Source organism: Physeter macrocephalus, chromosome 8 (genome assembly GCF_002837175.3).
Source record: "Physeter macrocephalus isolate SW-GA chromosome 8, ASM283717v5, whole genome shotgun sequence".
In the NCBI taxonomy this organism is placed as follows: domain Eukaryota; kingdom Metazoa; phylum Chordata; class Mammalia; order Artiodactyla; family Physeteridae; genus Physeter; species Physeter macrocephalus.
The window spans coordinates 95,733,068-95,751,845 of NC_041221.1; the positions used below are offsets into that span (position 1 = coordinate 95,733,068).

General features: G+C 39.7%; 1 protein-coding gene and 1 long non-coding RNA gene across 6 annotated transcripts in view; one reads left to right on the forward strand and one right to left on the reverse strand.

Annotated features, from left to right (window-relative positions):
- LOC114486744 (tigger transposable element-derived protein 1-like) overlaps positions 1 to 18,778 on the forward strand; it is a 570,985-nt gene that overhangs the window by 488,084 nt on the left and 64,123 nt on the right. The gene's annotated exons all lie outside the window — the stretch shown is intronic.
- The window catches only part of LOC114486745 (uncharacterized), a 36,276-nt gene that overhangs the window by 11,732 nt on the left and 5,766 nt on the right, over positions 1 to 18,778 (reverse strand). Inside the window, exon 2 of the long non-coding RNA XR_003680992.1 lies at positions 3,891 to 3,951. This is a non-coding gene — a long non-coding RNA (uncharacterized lncRNA). The remainder of the gene's footprint in view (positions 1 to 3,890; positions 3,952 to 18,778) is intronic.

Below are 18,778 nucleotides of genomic sequence, written 5' to 3' on the forward strand. Positions count from 1 at the left end.
ATTGGACACATGGCTAAAAATATCACCTGTTACTATAATTATTAAGCAACTTTATGCTTCAGAGCAGAACCAAGTGGGGTTAGGAAAAACAGTCCCCTTGAAAAAAGCTATTTATTTGTTAATACAATGTGTTATGGGAAGGGTTGCCCTTAATTCAATAGTCTAACCCAGGGCTGAAGTGATTATAAAAGAGTTAGAGGATTTTAGTCCCTTTTCCTGCAAATTCAGTATTCTGTGACAAACAGAACTTAGATATGTTTTCCTGAATGGTAAGAAGTCATCACCAGTACTTAATGATATCCAGAATAAAAAAGCAACAGTCAAAAAAACAGTATTTGCAAAATGAATATTGATGAACCATTTTCTTATTTTTGTTACATCCTACAATATATTTCCAATGTGAAAAAATGCAAGACCCCAACATAATAACAGCCTTATGATAACTGCCATTGTTTGAATACTGGTTGTGAACAAGGCACTTTGCCAAATGCTTTACATATTGCAGAGTGCTTAGTGAGATGTAATGTTTCTTTTAATCCAGAAAAGCCACCAGATAGTTGTTTCTAGATGGAGGTAGCAGGTTTCTTAGAGTAGATCTTTGTTGGAGAAAGCTCCATTTCTTAGACTTTTGAAGTTATGCAGATGTACAGGAAGTAAGTGGTAACTATTATCTTGGAGGAAGGATGTAGTAGAACCTTCTGTGAGCTGACAAAGGCTTCTCCTCCCAAAGTCCCTGGCACTAGGAAAAGTTTATTAAATTTACCTAGAGAACAGTGTTCTTTTGGGGAGAAATAAGACAAGACCCCAAACTCTTTCCTTTCAAGGTTTAACTCTATTCAAACTTCTCCAATGTATGGACATGGCACAAACTGAGATTTTCAGGCAGAAAAAGACAACAAGGACCCCAAAGAGCAACTTGGCATAAAGGAAGGGGGTATAATATGGTGAACAGACCTGCACCTTTGTACAGAGCTGACCTCAGAAGAACTTAACTGTGCCCCATAATTGGATTCACAAAACTCCTGGAAAACACCTTTAGTTTATATGACACATGCACAGCTATCCAAAACTCTCTTGACAGACTGAGTAAGGGAATGAGAGATTTTGAGAGGATAATTACAAATATTTGTTCTGCCTTTGCAAACATAAATCTAGGTTTCAACAGAGACTCATAGGCATAACAATTTCTGTTTTGTTTTTTAAGCCAATTTGAGGCAGAGCGGAGGGTAACTAGGGAGTAACAAGGGTTAGGTCTTTCTGAGGTCAAGCCCCTCTTCTGCCATGGATAATGAAACTCGTAATGACATGAAGGTTACCATTTTTAAATGTGCAGATTGGGTAATGAGCAACCACAGAAAATAATGTCCTCATTTATTACAAAGGGAATGGTTCTCCTGGTGATGCAGTTTGTGAATAGTTCACTACATTTCCAAAATTGTATAATGTTATATTTCATAATACATTCTATAATATATAATAAATAATATACACACAGTACACAAATCCATAATAAAGAGAGAGCATTACTCCCAGGTCTCCTGGATGCATCACGTGTTAGGGCAACATGATCGTGTAGGAGTCATGGCTGGGAGTGGATGTCAGACATAAGATTCAATTTGTGTGCTCACCTTCTCACTTCCTGCGCTTTCCAGCCTCAACCCCTTCTCCATCCCAGGACTATCAATAATAACAGTGTCTAGGTGATGTGGACCCTCCTGTTTGTTGACAGGCTATGATAGCACTTAGATAATAGGCCCCAACAGCCTCTAGGAGATGCCACCCTCTCATCACACAGCTGGGCTTAGAGGTGAGATTCCTGTCACATAGAGACAGGCAATTAAACTGACTGTGGCTTATTAGTGCCACTTAGTTCAGGAACAATGAATTTGAGGCTCTGAATAAGAAAGAATCTACTCCTTTGAGATGGACTCAATGACCTCTAGAGGTCACTTCTATGTCATTTTAGACAGTAATGAAGAGGAAAATGCAGTTGAAGATAAGATTTCATAAGAGATGACATCTGGATGTGCTCTCTGGGTGCTTTAGACATCTACAAAGCAGAACTGTATCCTCACAGAGCCTACTACTGGTGGGAGCCTGATAAGGATCACCAGTGATTATCAAATCCCCCTGCAATGGCTTTTCATTGCTCTTGGAACAAAGCTCAAAATACCTAACATGATCTATTATGCCCTGCCTTACTAGACCCATGTACCTCCCAGTCTCGTCTCTTCCCACTCTCTCATGTGCTATACATAGAAAACATAACAGGCCACTACCCAAATAATCCAAATATTCAATAAATTTCGACCAAAATTTTAGCAGAGGGGTGTGTGTGTGTGTGTGTGTGTGTGTGTGTGTGTGTGTGTGTGTGTGTGTAAATTGTCAAATTGACATGCTGATCCAAATTACATGTGAAATGCAAAGAGCCAGAAATAGCACCTCAGAGGCAGTCTTGAAGAAGAATAGTAAACCTGGAGGAGATATAATATGCACTATCAAGGCATATTATAATGTGATGGTGACAGTGTGGTGTGGGCATAATCATATACAAGTAAGCTAATGGAACAGAAGTAGGGAGCCCAGAAACAGACCCACACATGTATGGATACAAATGATGACAAAAATCATGTTGCAGAAGAGAAAAGATAGTAATTATACAAATGTTGCTGAATTAATTGAACATCCATATAGAAAAAAATGAACCTCGGCCCCTACCTCATACTATACACAAAAACCAACTCTAGATGTTATAGATCTATGTATGAAGTGAAAAACAATAAAACTTTTAGAGGAAAATGTGGGAGATTATTTTGGGGTAAACAAAAAAATTCTTAAATAGGATATGAAAGTACCAGCTATTAAAAAATAAAAACAAACCTGTTCATCAAAGAACAACATTAAGATAGTAAAAAGGCAAGCCACTCGATGCAAAATATTTGCAGTACAAATGTCTGCCAAAAGACTCATATGTATCAAAAATATATAATCCCTCTATTTCAATAAGAAAAACACACACAAACCAATAAAAAAAATGGGTAAGAGATTCAAAAAAGACGTTTTACATGAGACAGGATGTAAACCATGGAAAATTGTTCAACCGTAGTCATCAGAGATATGCAAATTAAAATTACAATGTGAAATCTTTGCGCACTCACCAGAATGACTGAAATTTTAAAGCCTGACAATACCAAATCCTGGTGAGGATGTGGCACAATTTGAACTTCCATGTACTGCAGGTGGGAATGTAAATGAAACAACCAGGTTGGAAACTCTTTGGCAATATTTATTTAAACTGATTATAAGCAAAACCTATGACACTGCAATTCCATTCCTAGGTATCTACCCAACAGGAATACATATATAGGAAATGTGCATGGGAGTATTTATAGTAGCAGCATTTGTAATAACCCCAAATTGAAAACAACCCAAATGTCTATCAACAGTAGGGTGGATAAATAAATTGTGATGTATTCAGGCGATGGAACACTATAAGCAACAAAGATGAAGAAACTAAAGCTACACAAAGCAAAGTGGATGAATCTCACAATGTTGAAAGAAAGAAGCTAAACACAAAATAGTACATACTATACAATTCAGTCATCTATATAAAGTTCTAAAACAGGCAAAACTAACATACTGGGACAGAGTCCATGTAATACCTCCAGAGGGGCTAGTAATTAAGGGGCTGGTAATTAAGGACGTTCTGGGATGCTGGTAGTATTCTGTGTCTTGACCTAGGTGTTGGTTATGCAGGTGTGACCAGTTTATAAAAGTCATTGAGCTATACAGTTGATTTGTGCACTTTTCTTTATGTATGCAATGTTTGAATAAAATAATTCACTTAAAAAAAAGCATTTTAGGAAGGGATCTTCAAAGCTGCTACTTACTCTTGTTTGAGGGAGGCCCTGGTTCTCTTCAAGCTTAGCCAAGGGAAGCTGCAGGGAAGCCCTGTTGAAGGAAAAAGGAGATCTATGCAGAGTGGTAATTGTTTACGTCGGACTATGGGTACATGTGATTTCATTATATTATTCTCTCTAATTCTGTATTTGGTTTTAATTTTCCATAATAAAACAATTTTTTTCCTAAAAATCTGTTAGAATATAAAACCTGATTTGCATCAAATCAAATCAGAAGCAAGTGAAATCTCTTTCTACTCTATTTTGTTAGCCCCCTAAGGAAACCTCATCACCAAAGCTTTTTGCTCCCATTGGAAAGCTCTCCTCCAATTCACTTGAATCTTTGGAGAGCTTGTTTTTGTGTGTCCTGTTTTTCTCTCCTTGGAACTAAAGATGTTCACTGTTTCCTCTCACATGAGACTCCCACCAGCCAATTATATCCTCTTCCATCCCAGTGCCAGAGCCTAATGAATGACCTAATGACAAGTATAAACTTCACTGAAGAACGTGGAAGGGTGTAGATAAAACTAAAGAATATGAGGTGAGAAGAGACTAAATGTCAAGCTAATGAGAGGCCCCATGTCAAATCAGTGAAAAGGAAGTGATTAATTATGGGAGTGGAGCAATAGAGATGCCCCCAAACATTTCAGTGAAGTGCAGTGAGGCAGGTTAGAGTCCAAAATAACAGCCCAATTGATTTGGGAGTGGGAAAATATTTGTTTTTAACTCATATGTCCCCTAGAGGTGACCCTATTTTTACCACACACACACAAAAATCAAGAAATGCTTTAAAAGATCAATAAAGTAAAACTACAGATAATTTTATTTTCAGTATACCAAAATATTCTTCCTAAATTAGGGGAGAGAAACAGTGCTTTGTAAAACTGATTTATTTTAAAAACCATAAAGAGAGAATGGTTGCCATTCAAGAAGTCACACAACCCTATATGTAAAAATACCTATAACTCTGATTTAGTTTTACTTTGAAATTATTGTTTTTATGTACCTTTTTATAACATTTTATACTGTTTTCACTCCTCTTCAGGCTTAAACTTTTCTTCACTTTTTCTCCTCTTCAGCCTGGGTAAAGTACCCTGCTCTCCCAGGTATGGAGCAAAGTGAAATTTTCCTTTGTCTCCACAATCGATCTCCATCTTGCCTCTTCACCAGAGAGAGATTAAGGGGAAGTAGGTTCAATTTCCTCACTAACTGAATTACAATCCCTGGTTAGAAGTTGGGCAAGCTGCAAAAATAAACCTCAAATGTAGTTCAGTCCCTTGGAAATTCTAAACCAGTAGGTACCCCCACTGGCCCCAAGGCTCATGCTGTGCATACTTTGAGGCACTGGACTTGAAACACCGCAGGGAGGAGGTTTAATGATGTTACACTGGAGTAGCAGAGAATCCATGTTTCTTTGCAATGAAATCCATTGACATTAACCAAGAAAAGAGTTAAAATATAAAACAACTCTTTTCTTACTCTTCACTAGTATCTGAACTTCTGCTAAGCACTCATGGCATAGATGTAGAAGACAGGGCAGGATCAGGAGTAGTCCAAGAACAGCAAGGCCAAGTAAACAGGCTGAACCACTGCTAAGAGAATAAGAACAGAGCCTCAGGTTTCTTTGAGGATTCTGAGCTCCCTTGTAGCAGCACAATACAAGGGTAATGGTGACTTGTGCTGGGTAGTTTTCAGCATGTATTGAGGACTCATCTTTATCCATACTTGCAAAATATCTAGAATTTAAAATAAGAGTAGTCACATGAGTTGGGGCTGAGATTTGTCTTTATCTGCAAATTATACTCCTATTATAAGGACATAATGGCATTGGAGAGCATGGAACAGCAAGAGGAACAGAATGAAACCAGAAAACAGTCCTCTTCAGCACACCTGCTAAACCTTTTTAACCATTTTCTTAGTGTGGAAAAATTGGGCGAAATTAGTATCAAAATGACCATCAACTCCCTTATAATCTGCTTTTCTTTATATAATTACTTTAAGTTAACCATATAGTGATGTGTTTACAAATAGTTTCAGACTGTAGTGAGCGCTCATACATTCTAAGCTACTTTGTTTTCATGCTGTAGGTAGAAGAATACTTGCCTATAATTGGCAGAAACAACAGGATATGGATGTAGCTGGTTCCAGGACTGACTTTATTCATAACCCAGACTCTTTCTACCTTTCTGCTCTCATCCTCAGCATATTGATTTTTCTTCTTCAAGCTTGATCCCTTCTGGTCACAGGATGGTGATCTCAGTTTCAGGCATCTGTTCTGTATGCAATTACACCCCAAGACAGGAAGGCCAGTTTCTCTTCATATGTCTCTTTTCCTTAGAATTTTTTCTGAGGATCTCTCAGCAACCCTGCTTTATCTCATTGGTCAGAACAAAGTCATATGCCTAAGTATAAAACAAATCACTGGGCTTCCCTGGTGGCGCAGTGGTTGAGAGTCCGCCTGCCGATACAGGGGACGTGGGTTTGTGTCCCGGTCTGGGAAGATCCCACATGCCGCAGAGCGGCTGGGCCCGTGAGCCATGGCCGCTGAGCCTGCGCGTCCGGAGCCTGTGCTCTGCAACGGGAGAGGCCACAACAGTGAGAGGCCCGCGTACCACAAAACAAACAAACAAACAAAAAAACTAATCACTGATGAGGAGAATGGGATTACCATTCCTGGTCTAGACTCACCATGATTTGTCCCTTGGGGCTGGGCCACCTTCCTTATGTGCCATGCCTCTTAATATCGAAACAAAGCAGGGGTTCTCTTAACATGAGAAAAGGGATGGTTGCCTGTTGAAATGACAACAGACTACATATGCCACAAGTACTTTCATAAAGTTCTGAATTAAGGAATTTACCACGTATTATTATAGGTAGATATTGGGACTAGGTATATAAACATTAACTATGGCGATGACAGTCCTGTTTCCCACAGTGGGACAAGCAACTACTTACACAGTAGTGTGTAAGTTAATCTTCTCTAACTACTCTGTTCCTGTCCTCTGTGTCATGATAAGATACAGTGATAAAGAAACCAGTGTCAACTCTCAAGAAACTCACAATCTAATAGAGTTTTGAGGTATAATCAAGATTCTGGTGAGCAAGAAATCAAGGTGGGAAGACAAGACAAAAAAATGGACAAGACAGAGTTCCCTACGGTGAGGAAGCTTATAATCTAGGTTGGGGATAGGACCAATGCTAGCAAATCAACTGGAGAATAATTAGATGAAGCTGAAATAGTAGATTAGGAATACTACACTGAGGGCAGATTTAAGTTGTTTGGAGAGCCATAGGAAGTTTTTGAGTGCAGTAGTGATATGACCAGATCCCTATAATAGAAGATAAACATGATGGCTGTGACATAAGAAGAAAAATACTGTGTCTAGCAGAGCCACTGTAGTCACTATTAAATGCATAACTATGAAGCACTAAGAACGTAAACTCAAGTTGTGATAGTGGTTATGGAAATAGGGGATGGAAGAGAGATTTTAAAGGAACAATGGTCAGAGTTTGTTGACTGCAAAAGGCAGAAGTGAAGATGAATCCAATAATTAGAGCCTGGATGACAAGAAGTGCCTAACAGCTCCTCCCAGAGAAGCTGTAGCCCCAGGTACTGGATCTAACCAGCCTCATGAGGTCCCAGGGCAATGTGGAATGGGGTGTAGTGGGCTGCAGAATGTGGTACCAAGTATAAATAAAAAGAAAGTTAACAATGTCATAACTAAAAGAGAGTTAGGTAGAGTGTCAACCTGACTGAGGTGTCCACCTGAAAATTTAGGCAGAGAGCCTTGATCCAGATAAAAGACAAAGTTCAGACACCAGAGGCATCAAACATGGGAAGAGGTTATTAAATGTGAAGACTTGGGACAAATATACAAACAAAATAATACAGAAAAAACAAACTTAAATATGTCAGTAAACATAATATATGTACACAAACTAAACTCTTCACTTAAAAGACAAAGATTAGAAATATAAACTTTTTAAAAATCTTATCTATAAACAGTTAACAAGAGACATACCTAAAAGACAGGTATGAAGAGGCATAAATTTGTCATACCAGTTAAATACCGATCAGAAGAACACCTGTAACAACATCAGTATCTGACAAAAGTTATTTTAAGGCGAAAAACATTACTAAGAATAAAAACAGTAATCACATAATCATAATACATTTAATTCACCAGAAAGATATAAAAATACTGAATTTATAATAGTCATAAAACATGTAAAAACTTACCAGAAGAAAATCTGTTTTGTTTCTATACATGTCAAATGACTACCAAAGAATGTTTATTGTGTAAGGTGTAAAGGTCAACCAAGCAATGAACCAGCCCCTGTATCCACCACTCAGTTTAAATAATATTCAAAAAGAAATGGACAAATCCACTATCAGAATAGGGAATGTTAATATACCTCTTTCAGTAATTTTTTAAAGACAAAACCATCAATAAGGATTTGGAAGATTTGGAAAAACACAATTAGCTAGATTGATCTAATAATCCCAGCATGTATATTTAACCTTTTTCTTCTCACAGTACCCATAACACAAATCCTGTACTTCAAGTTCCTGGCTCTGTCCCTTAACCCACCAAGAAAAACAACACAGAATTCTACCCTCTTGCCTTGGCTTACATTGCTGTCCAGCCTCCAAAGGTACAGAATATCTTGACATACATTGTCATTTATCTTTCCCTGGTTGTTTTCTCTTTGTTCATATTATTTGGAGTAGTGTGTAAGCTGATTGCTGGCAGAAATATGGTTCTAAATTTAGCAGCATCTCAGCAAAGGGCTGAGTTCACAATTTAAAGAATTGCTTTTTAATTAAATTATTTAAATTAAATATTAATTAAAGAAATATATTTGTTTTAATGAAAAAGTAATATATGTTCATTGTTACAAGTGAGCAATCCAGAGATGAGTAAAGAAAAAGTTAGTATTTTTCTCTCTCTCCCTCCCTTTTAAGGTAGTTAAGGTTACCTAGTTATGTCTGTCTGTATATCTATTTATCTATCTATCCAAACTTATTCACTCATATCATTTTTGGGGAGGGAAGAATTTTTTCACTAAATATTTCACTATATATTTTTTCACTATATATACTACTTAGAAACTTTTCCACATTTAACAGATTATGAAAATTTTTTCCAGATTAAATCACAAGTGTGACTCTAACTCCTTCCTTTTGATATTTGCATGACACTTTATAATATAGATGCACCATAATTCTTCATCCCTCCTTGACTCATGGTCTTGGGTTGTTTCCAGTTTTTCTGCCACCCAACATACGGGTGCTTTTCATTTCTGTAGGATAAGTTACTAAGAGGGGGATTGGGGAGTCCTTTTTTAACTTTAAAAGTTAGTTCTTTGTTGCCCTACCAAAAGCCTGTTGTAAATTACATTCCCACAGCAGTATATTGAAAGGTCTGCTCCCTGCCTTCTGGGTACTCTTGTACCTTTCAATTTTTGTCAATCTAAAACGTGAAAGCTGATACCCCGTTGTTGCTTGGGTTTGCATTTCCCCTAGTTACCAGGGGTGCCAAGCCTTTTCACATATTAGCTGTACTTTATATATTTTTTGTCTGTGAGTTATCTGTTTATATTCTTTGCCCACTTTTCTATTCTGTTTTGTCTCAGAAATACTTGTTCACAGTATATTCTTTTATGTGAGATGGAAATAAAGGGCGGTGTAGGGGGTTTGGCCAGCACAATCCTCTTTGGCCCGAATTATTACAGCTTTGCCCCAAACCTCCCTTTCACTTTGGCTGTGAAGACGTGGTTCCATCTCTCTGAGAAGTTGAATGCTTCCCTAAAAAAAAAAAAAAAAGGAAAAGAGAATAAAAAGGGGGAGAAAAGCACTTCCCCACATCACATAATCCTCTTTGCTATCCATGAAGCCTGCTGCTGCACAGTTCATGTGGGATTTATACTCCAGCAACCAAAGAGCACAGCATAAAACCCACCCGCAGAGACCCTGCAGTCTGGAGTGCCAGTGTTCAGGAACCATACACTTAAGGTCGTGCTGCTCTATTGAAAAATGTGGACTCCTGATAGTCTCAGTTGAGGGAATAGAAGCCCCAAGTGTAGAAGCCAAAATGACAGGACTCATGCCCTCCCCTAGAGCACGCTTTCATCCCAACTTTTCACACATTTCCACGTTTGTCTTTTCTTCCCCCACCTTGCACCCCGCTTTTCATATTTCACAAGAGTGTCTCACTCACATTCCTAACTTTAATGGGCTTCAAGCTGGTTTTTAAAAAGTAGAAAAAAACAGGAAAAGAAACCTTATCCTGCCAGCCAGTATGCCTCTAGCAGGCTTTCCCACAGAGAGAGAAAAGTGAGTCTCGAGGCTGCGGGGAGGCTGACACGCAGGGCACGAGGCAGCTGTCTGCTTTTATTAAAATGCCACCTTGACCAGAGTCTGATTTCTTTGAGGACCAGTTGACTATCGTTCAAATGCAGGACCCATGACACATGCTCTGCCGCTTTTGTCCCTCAGCCCTCTTAGCAGGTCAGTTGTAGGAAGGAGATTAAAACCGTGCGGCCAGCCCCCAACCCATCACTCTCCCCCACTCCCCGACTCCGTCTGGCCCTATCAGCAGCTTCTCTAAAAGAGCTTCACCAGCACGTCCAGTTCAGCACAGTTCCTGTTTGTCTCTTTTCTCTTTTCTCATTTCCCATGCATGGGGGCAATTTATCCTCTGATCCTGTCAAAAAGTCCTCCAGAGAATTTCAAGAAGAGGGTAACATGAATGTGCTTGCAGATTTCAACCCACACAGAGACCAGCTTGAAATGTCAGGTGATAGCTGTGTTTGAGCAAATATTAATCTCTCTATGAACAGATTTTAAATTTAAATCATATCCCAAGAATATAGTTTGTGTTTAGGATATTCCTTTTTTTTTTTTTAGTCTAATGTTTTTTTTATCTTAAAGGAAGACCATGCCTAAACAGCTTCTTCCCCTTCCCTCTTTTAAGAGCTTTGTTGAGGTGTCATGTCTCCATAAAACTCATCCATTTCAAGTATACCGTTTGAAATGTTTTGGTAAATGTAAGTAGTTGTGCAGCCATCACCACAATCCAGTTTGGGAACAGTTCCATCACCTCAAAACTTCCCTCTTGCCACTTGTAGTCAATGCCACTTCCAACCCAGGCGACAACTGATCTGCTTTCTGTCTCTGTAGTTTTGCCTTTTTCTAGATGTTTCATGTAAATGGGATCCCACAATATGCAGTCCTTTTTGTCTAGCTTCTTTCAGTTAGCATAATGTTTTTGAGGTTCATCTGTGCTGTTGCGTGTATTGGTATTTTCTTTACTATGGCTGGATAGTATTCCATTGTGTGGATATACCACATTTTATTTATCCAGTCACCTGCTGAGGGACATCTGGGTTGTGTCAACTTTTTGACTACGGTATCTCTACTATGAACATTTGCATGTAAGTCTTTGTGTGGACATGTTTTCATTTCTCTTGAGTAAATTCCAAGTAGTAAAGTTGCAGGATCATATGGTAAGTGTTTGTTTAACTTTCTCAAAAACTGTCAAACAAATTCTTAAAGAAAACATTTGATTCTCATCTTTAAGGTTGCATTTGCCATGAAATTACCTAATCTAAAAGAATAAATCACAATTCTGAGCATCATTTTGCAAAGTTTTTAGGATTGGAATCATGGACAATAAAGGTAACAGAACTAAGGAAAGGGAGTAGTCTGAAATCCTATTCTATTTCTTCTCAGTCTTCAGCCAAGAGGTCTTTAGAATTCTGCTGACAAAGGAAAAGTAAAGAATCATTACCGGCTCTCAGTCCTTTTGTCCCTACTTTCCTTGCCCTGCCTCCATGCGCCCACCACTGAAAAGTGCCACTTGCAGATTTCTTTGGCTAAGAAGAATCAAGTGAGCCTCCTTAGGGTGCAGGAACAGAATCCAGAGGATTCTGGATGCATGGGTCTTGCCAGTCCTATGGACAATAACAAGGTGGAAGCTGCTAGAAGGCACTTCCTCAGCAGGGCACCTCAGGGGCTTCTTGGGTTTCCTTCCACCAGCCTTCCAAATGCCTCGGAGGTGATAAGCTAGGATTTCCCTGCTCTTGTAGTAACTATGGGTTCTGGACCCCAGAGATCAGAAGAGAAGCTAGTCTCTGCCCAGGTAGTTTGGGATGACAAGGCCATAGCCACAGAGGAAGAGATTTTTCAACTATAGTTCTGCTACTTACATATTTATGACCTTCAGCAAATGATTAACCTTTATAATTTTCAGTTTTTACCTGACAGGGTTACTGTGAGGATTAACTGGGATAATGATAGAATGCATATAAGGTAAGCTCTTTGATGGCAGGAAATCTTTGTGTGAATCCCAGGAGCCTAGAACAGTGCCAGGCACATAGCAGGTGTTCAGCAAATGCTTATACACTGACTAAAGTACTTAGCGTAGTACATGATACCTGGAGAGATTATTCAGTCATTCACTCAGTCTTTTGTTTAGTATTTATTGAGCACCTACTATATGTTTGTCAAGAGCTAAACTGAGCCACCATGTATCAGAGTAGCTGATTAAGACAAGTCAAAACGAAATGGTCTAGCCTTTAATCACTTACGGTGATAGCATAAGCAAGAGGTTACAGTAGAGAAAGCACCGATTCCCCCACTGTTCCATTTTCCCCAGAGAATGACACCAGTGAGAGTTAGATGGATCAGCACAGACATGGGGAATTATCTCACTATCAAGAGTCCTGGTGGAAAGACTCCTGCCATCTTATGGACCCCAGGGCCATGGGGTGGGAGGGCGGTGAGGGTGGAGGGGAAATAACTGGAAGAGAAAGAGCACTGAGTACTGAGTAGAGTGAAGAAAATGTCTTCAAGTTTTCGCTCCCCCAGGCCTCCCCCCCAACCCCACTCTCAGCTCTTAGAGGCGCCTAACAAGACCTCTACTTAAGGGTCTTGATAAAGAGGCCTCCAAATAAAGATCGCCTGGCTGTGAATACAAATACGTGTAAGAGATTGACTGGTCACGGGGGCCTGAGTCACTGACTGCAGCTCCCTTCAGAGGCTGTAGTACACAGCTGTGCACCAAGTCTGGTGTGTGGAGGGCAGCCTTTCTTCATCACGCCCTCCAGGTAGAGCCTTTGTAAATGCCTGTGGTCGGGCCTGAAAAATCACACACAGGTTTTTGGCCAGGAGTCAAACTCCTCAATGCTGCTATTAGAGTGGATGTGACCTCTGCCTTCATAAAAGCGAGCGAACTATTGAGTAGGCAGACCATAAACAAACAAATAAATCCATAATTGCAAATTATGGATTATGATGAGGGCCCTGAAAGTGCCAGGTGGATGGTGGGGGCAGAGTCTGGGGAGAGGGAACAGCAAGATGTTCCTGCACTAGCCTGAGTGCTCAAGCTAGCGCCCTCAGCAGGGAGATCTGAGCTGAGGACTCAGGCTGAGAGGAGCCAGCCACAGTAAGGGCAGGAGGGAGGGGTTGGGAGGGGTAGAGCACACAAGCTAAATAAATGTTCATTCATCCCCCACTTTGTTACACCAGGCTTTAACTAATTATAGTGACTTCTGCTGTGGCTCATCCAAATTTGTGTAATAATCCACCACTCTATAACAATTTTTTCTTTGATGTATAAAACTGGTGTATCCAGTCGAATCTTATCTGTGGTTAGGCAGATCTCAAACACACATGAGTGACATGTTCCTAGGATCTAAACAATCTTTTATAAATTAGAATGAACCTCTATTGTGTAGCTATATGGGAAGAACCAAAAGAATAGTTTTAGCTAAAACTCCTTGGTGTTCTTGATCCCTCTTTGAATATTAGAGACTGGAGATGCTGCAGAAAACGGTGGTTACTTTTGACTTTAGGGAGGAAGAATGGGTCTGTGGTTATTTTCCTCTGAGAGGGCTCTGGAGGATGCCCTGTACTCCTCAGCCTGTCCTCTGTAAGCCTCTGACACAAAGTTTATTGTCAAGAATAGACTGGGCCTTCCCTTAACTGTGAAAAACCATGTACACACAGTAAAAAGAAACTAGCAGTTATAGTAAATCTTGTTTTTGTCCAAGATTATTTACCCTTCTAAAAAATCTACTTCCTTTCACGATCATTGCTTATAGTCAGTTCAAAGGAGCCAATCCCTTTCACAAAGTGCTAACATTATGCACCTAAATTTTCAAAACTTTGTTTTGAATGAGGTGGGATTGAGGTACTGAACTATTTATATCCCCGATTTATTATGTGTTAATATAATAGGTGCCCTATTGGGCAGTGCAGCGTGGAGGTAGGAGTCAGGGGGGCCCTATATTGGAGGGGGTACTGGGGGAGTTGGAGGATCTAAGGAAAGCACAAGTAGCACAGTTCCCCTTCGTTCCCTCCTGAGAAGAATGCCACCTTAGCGCCTTCCTGTATCTCAATTCGAGACATGAGCTTGTACAAAGGAATTCTGGAAGAGCCGTGAAGAGTGTAGACATCAGCTGAACCATTGGGAGCAAATTCTCCCTTAATTTTTCCTGTGACCTGGGCTAAGTTGCTTACCCCATCTGTGTCTCACCCTTCTTGTTTGTAAAAAAGGATTTGAGATGATAACATTTTCCACCTTAGAATGTTGTTTTGAGAATTAAGTTAGTTAATAGATGTGCTTGAAATAGCACCTACCTACTATTACCATTGGTCTCCAATTCCTTTTCAAAGTCGATTCCAACATTTCCTTCCCTGTAGTAATTTTAGAAGTTTCTAAATATGAAATTTAAAGAAAAAACATTTTCAGGAATCTCTATCATCTCATGCAAATGAGAGAGAGCAATTATGTTTGTAAATAACAGGGTCAGTAAGTAGCTGAGAGGGCTGCCGTCTCTGAAAAGAGCTCTGCAATGGGTGGGGAGGGGATTGAGCCACGAGTCCTCAGAGCACAACCATGGAGGCATCAGGGTTAATTATGTATTGTAAACCACCTAGTGGTTTAAATCCAATTTTAAATGGTCTGGATGTTTATAAAGCCCTGGTTTTTAATTTGGCTTTGATAAAGTGCTGTCTCAATTTTAACAATCCCCCTGAGCTCTGTGACTCATATCATCAGAAATCTGACCTTTCAGTGGAAGGGGAAAAATCTAAGTTGTTACCTTGACAACACAAGGTAAGCAAGATGCTTTGAGCTCTGGTGTTTCTGCTATAAATAATCCGTCTTTGGCCAGACACTGGCCAGAGAAATAGTAATGTGAGCATGGAGAGGAATGAGCTGGGTTGGCAAGGGGAAAAGTCTGCATTTCAGGAGATTGTTTTAATCACCATTTTTAGGGATCATTCCCAGAGGCACTTTTGTAGCAATTAACCAATAAACCAATAAGAGGGAATGGATTCAACTTCTAAAAATGGGAATTCACACAAATGAAGACTGATAGTACTTTTTCGTGTGAGGGCTTCTCTATACTTATGTGTACCATTGTCTAAGTTCTGGTTTCTTTCCTTCCGAGTCTTTATTCTCTGGTTTCCCAACAGCCTATAAAACCAAACAAAGGGAAGTTAACAATGAACTTTGGCCCTTCAGCCATAATTTACTTGATGTTACCCTGCACAGTAGAAGGAAAGGAACAGCAATAGAGCTGGATGGCTTTTAAGACATTGTGGATTATTAAAAAAGAAAAAAAAAATACAAGTCCTCTTTTGGATGAAAGTAACAAAATACCACTGAATTTTTTTAACCAGCTGTACTCATGGATAGGTTTAAGATTTATGGCTGTGATTATCCTTTTGCTTGCTGATGTAAATTAGTTTTCTGGTAAGTCCAAGTTATCTCTCAATAAGCTTTAATAGTCTGTGAGCCAGAGTAGGTGCTGCTGATAATGAGTCTTGCAGGATTTATAGGATGGCAAGTAAGAAATTGAGGGGCATGTTCATCCAGTGGCCTTTGGAATAGTACATAAAAATGTTTCCTGGGGCTTCCCTGGTGGCGCAGTGGTTGAGAGTCCGCCTGCCGATGCAAGGCGCGCGCGTTCGTGCCCCGGTTCGGGAGGATCCCACGTGCCACGGAGCTGCTGGGCCCATGACCCACGGCCGCTGAGCCTGCGCGTCCGGAGCCTGTGCTCCGCAACGGGAGAGGCCACAACAGTGAGAGGACCGCGTACGGCAAAAAAAAAAAAAGTTTCCTGAATAAGAGCCTTTGGTCCAGTAGATTCTAGCTGCTTTTTACTAAGTATAATTTACCCGGGAAGATTTCCTAAAGTCACCTTCTAGTTGGATGAGATTCTAGCTGCTTTTTAGTAAATATAATTTGCCTGGGAAGATTTCCTAAAGTCACCTAGTTGGATGAGATTCTACATGACTATTAATGCTTCTTCTTCTTGTTTTGGGGTCAAGATATACACGCTCAGTCTCATGTGAGCAAAATAGCATAATGGTTTGTTTTTTCCAGTTGATCTTGTTTTGTTCTTAAATTCTTACTCTGATGATTGCAGGGGAGCTGCTCTAGATGAAGAGACACTTTAAGAGACATAACAACCAAACGTAACATGTCACTCTTGATTACATCTCGATTCAAACAAGCCAACTGAAAAAGGCAATTTGAAACAATCAGAGACATTAAAATGGACTGCATATTAGATAATCCATGAAATGATTGTTAATTGCTTAAGTATGATAATAGCATTGTAGTAATGTTAGAAATTGTATTTCTTGACATGCCTACTGAAATCCATAGAAGCAAAATGGCATGGGGATTGGCTATAAAATATTTTTTCAAAAAAGAGAATTAGCTTATTGAGGAAACAAAGAGTGACAAAAATCTATAATATGAATGACAGATATATGGAATTTATTATACTATTCTATTCTTTATATGTTTGAGAATATTCATAATTAAAAAAAAAAACTCTTCTAACCTAAAACAGTCTCTCTCTCCACTTTTCCAAGATAGTGCCTTGTAAGGATGGCTAGTATATCCTCTTGGAATAGAGGATGGTACAGAGTCTGACCCTCAAGGCATTCTCTTCTCTGGGTCCTAACTGCATCTGCCTCTGAAGGGACTGTAATTTATGTAATTGAGTCAGGTTAGCCCATCATGGTTGAGGCTCTATGGTTTACTCTTGCCCATTTGTCTCTTATCTCTGCTTTTGGTTGTGCTACTGATGCTTTGAGGCCTGGCTTTGATTCCCAGTAGACATTTGGCTTGGATAGTCCATGCTGTGGCTCTCAGCTACAAAGCCATATTGCCCCATCCACAGCGACCCCTCTTGTCCAGTGAGTTCACCAGCTGATACCTTCAGTTATTTCCACACGCCACCTCCTCACCCCCAGACATATAGAAACTTCTAAAGCCCTGACACTCCAGGGGAAAGCTGTGGAGAATCAATGGAGTAGAAAGGACATTCCATATAATCTTTTAAGCACTTTTCTCAGCCGATTTGACTCTCCTCCCAGTGTCTGTTGGATATAGTGGATAGTGCTACCCCCTGGGCTCCTCTGGGAAGCATGCAGTCTTTCCAGATGGGCCTAGAGGAGGACAGACCAGAACTCATTCTGAAATCAGCTCAGACACATCAGTATTTTTTTTCCATCCCTGAGGACTGGCCCACAGAGCGGCAGGGAAGCACTTCATATCCAAACTCTTGCCCTTCTCTTCCTTTTCCTCCTAGCCTGGTTACCTGGCACAGAAAGTCTTCCCCAAAGGGAATGGCACTTGTAACCACATGCAACCATCTCATTTGAGTATGTGCTCATTGTCTGTTTCCCTCACTAAAATGAAAACTCCTCGAGGGCAGAGATCTTGTCTGTTTTGTTTACTGCTGTATCCTCAGCACCTAAAGCAGTGTTTGGCACATATTAGGTGCTCAATATATGCATACTGAATAAACAGTTAATGAACAATCGCTGTATACAGTTTTCCATAGCACTTATTTTGCAAATTACACATGTATTAGTGTAAATACTTTGTTGATATCAATAACTCCCACTAAAAGTTTTGCTGAAACTTGCCTGATAAAAACGAACTTGATGCTTGCTAAACACTTGATTACCAGTTTTTCCCTGAGATTCTGATTCTGTAGGTCTAGGGTGGAGATTAGGAATCTGCATGTTTTACAAGTGTCAAGGAGACCCCTCCCATTAGGCAACTGTGGAAAACACTGCTCTACAACATAAGCTTTACCTAGTAGGTAAAGCTGGTAAAATCCAGATAAGGTATCTGGATTTAGTCATTAGAGAGATCTGACACATAGCAAGACCTCATTACATTTTTGCTGAATGAATGAATGACTGATATATAGCGGTGAACACATACCAGCCTCTTTGTGACGTGGTATTCTCTTTTCAACAACCAGACTTACTTGATTTTCCTATACAGGTCAGATGGGTTAATTAATGAAAAACCATCATTTGACTTTCCAGCATTATATTATATTTCAAACCTGCGGGTGGAAATGTAGTGGGGTTTTTTTGTTGTTGTTTGTTTGTTTGTTTTTAACTACCTCATTAACAAGAAACACAGAATATAGCTGTCAAGAAATCAGTTGGGTTCTCTTCTGAAGCTGAAATCAAAAAAGGTATTTACTGCTGGAGAGGGTGTGGAGAAAAGGGAACCCTCTTGCCCTGTTGGTGGGAATGCAAATTGATACAGCCACTGTGGCGAACAGTATGGAGGTTCCTAAAAAACTAAAAATAGAACTACCATGTGACCCAGCAATCCCACTACTGGGCATATACCCTGAGAAAACCATAATTCAAAAAGAGTCATGTACCACAATGTTCATTGCAGCACTATTTACAATAGCCAGGACATGGAAGCAACCTAAATGTCCATCAACAGATGAATGGATAAAGAAGATGTGGCACATATATACAATGGAATATTACTCAGCCATAAAAAGAAATGAAACTGAGTTATTTGTAATGAGGTGGA